This window comes from Temnothorax curvispinosus, unplaced genomic scaffold (assembly GCF_003070985.1).
Source record: "Temnothorax curvispinosus isolate PA1 unplaced genomic scaffold, ASM307098v1 QBEX01000757.1, whole genome shotgun sequence".
Classification (NCBI taxonomy): domain Eukaryota; kingdom Metazoa; phylum Arthropoda; class Insecta; order Hymenoptera; family Formicidae; genus Temnothorax; species Temnothorax curvispinosus.
The window spans coordinates 1330-4213 of NW_020210537.1; positions in this window are offsets into that span (position 1 = coordinate 1330).

The following is a 2884-nucleotide window of genomic DNA, read 5'->3' on the forward strand; positions in this document are numbered from 1 at the left end:
ATGAACAACATCGTAACTAGTGGCAGAATATGGATTTCCCAATATGAGCCACTCACAGAGCAGCAGAACGCTTCTACGTCGGAATGTCAGAGCCCAGAAGAGACAAAGTCGGAAAGAATGCAGATGAGCCGGATCAAGACATTGCTCACCGTTTTCTTTGATTCGAGAGGAATGATTTACAAGAAATTCATACCGGAAGGTCAAACAGTGAACGCTGATTATTATTTACGTATTCTGAAACGTTTGTGCAAAAAAATCTCTCAAGTTCGGCCTGAATACAAAGAGCGAGGATCTTGGTGTCTTCTGCACGATGATGCACCGGCACACAAATCTAAAATTGTATGCGACTTCTTGGTTAAAAAAGGCATCACAGCACTCGAATACCCCCCGCATTCGCCTGATTTAACTCCATATGACTTTTGGTTGTTCCCAATACTAAAAGATGGGATAGAAGAAATGCGTTACAATAATATTAAGGACATGGAAAATGATTTGAAGGCGGTTTTAGAAGAGATTCCGGTAAAAGGAATCAACGGATACAAAAACTGTTTCGAACTTTTATTTCTTATAAGCATAAAGCTGTGTATTCAGGAAAAAGGAGAGCATGTTGATATTTTTCCAGATAATTAAAGTAATATTTTATAATTTTTTTGGTACTATTAGCACCAGAACCTGAACAACTGTATCGTTCATGTGGACGTAATCTTGAAATTTTTGACAACGGAATTTACGACGATCGGAATTGTTTAATTATTTCCTTAATTTTTATCGTGTTTTCTTCAAAAAATGGAATCAAAATTCTAATCAAAATTCATTCCGAAAAGTTTTATAATACACGTGACCATATAGAATTTATACCGATCTTCACGATTATATATTAATAATGTCTATGCAGGTATTTTAAAATAAATAGTTTTTCTTAAGTCTCGATTCCCCCAAAAAATGAAAAAATGGCGACAGAATGTCAGTAGAAATATAAAAAGAATTGCTGAGACGGTATACAACGGCAAATTGAATACAAAAACTGAGTTTCATAATGTACTCCATTAAATAATGGAATACATTAAACGTAAATAATGTTGTATTCTATTTCAATGTTTACAAAATAAGGTTTGATTTTTTAAACATAAAATAGAATAATTTTCTATTCGGTTTTTATAGATCACAATCTGCTGTCAAATTATGTCAGCAAGCTCTATCAGCAAAACACAAGTTTAACGCAGACATCAAACGAAAAAAGATTTGTTGTAATATCTGAGCAAATCTGCTGCCAATCTGTCGTCATATACTGTAGATAGATTGCTTAATGACAATAATTTTACTATTTATTAATTAAACAGCATACGATTAAGTATAGTATTTAACTATGCCGCCTTTACTACATGATTATATTAAATACATAAATTTTGCCATGACTACATTAAGTACATTTTGTCTATACTTGACTTCACATTTTGCTAATTATAATTAAGTTAAACGATACTTTTAATCATTTTTCCATTAATTTGTAATAAACCTTACACAATAAACAAGCATTAATCATGTCTGATCTATACAGGTTTTGAAACAACCTTTCGTTTATTATATTCTAAAGAATTATTTACAAAAATAGGAGAAAGTTTCTTTCTGTTATGAGAAAAATGTCTCAAATATAGATTTTATACCGATTCTCTCAACAGATGTCAAAGAACAAAAATATTTATGCCTATATTAATAATGTCTATACGGATATTTTAAAACATAGAGTTTTTCTCAAGTTCCGATAATGTTTCCTTCCAAAAATGTGAAAGGTTAAATCTGTGGGTTAAATCCTCAAGGGTTTCTGAAAAAGAGGACACAGGTATAGATTTTACATCCATATAGCATAGACCTAGACAATAAACGTTGACCATGTATCTGCGAACGGACATTATTGACATATAATATCTTATAGTATCTTATAGTATACATAAAAGTATCTTATACATTTTTGACAATTCGCAGAGATAAGGTGAAAATATTCCAATAGATGACATGAGTGTAAATTTTATACGGAATTTGAAGCATTAAAATGAAAATGCGACATACTGCTTTTTGTCACTTAAAAGCTCATATCAACATATTATAAATAATAATATTTCTATATTAATATCATGCATATGTCTTTCATGTAACTAAATAATTAATTAATAAATACATTAAAATTAAAACGCATCTAATTTAATCTAGTCTAAAATTATTTATTTTTATTGGACTGTGTGCAAAAATACGGTTCAAAGAAATCAATCAATTAATTAATCGATCATTCAACGTATAATAATTTACATTGCATATATGAACAAAAAGTTTGTGTAAACATAACGTAAACAAAACCTAACAATTAAACAATTCATGTAGATGTAATCTTGAAGTTAATGATATCTCTGGTTAATTTCAATAATTACACTTTTTTGTGAAATAACTCAGACAGCACCATGTCTAGCTTTTGGTGTGCTATATGGAAATTTACCTAAAAAATATATTAGAAATGTGAGAGAAGGTATTAGAGATAACTTCTTTTTTGTTAATTAATATATTGCTCTAATTACAAGAAAATCAGAGCTAAAATTATTACATTGCACCATTTGTTTTTTCATTAAGATGCGTATAAAAATAAACCTAAAATTATATTTCCTACAAATTTTGCTTATAAAGTGTTTGACTGAAAAAATGAGGAATAATATCAGATTTAAAAACAATCTTACTTTTACGAAAATTATTTTATTATTATCATTTTTTATTTCATATTCTAACTGTAAAATATTTCCTATTTTTCTTTTTTTATATTTATTTTAACAAAAAAAATATGAGAGTACAATAGGCGATTTTTGGCGTGACTCTGGTATAAGCAAACAAAAGGTACCAA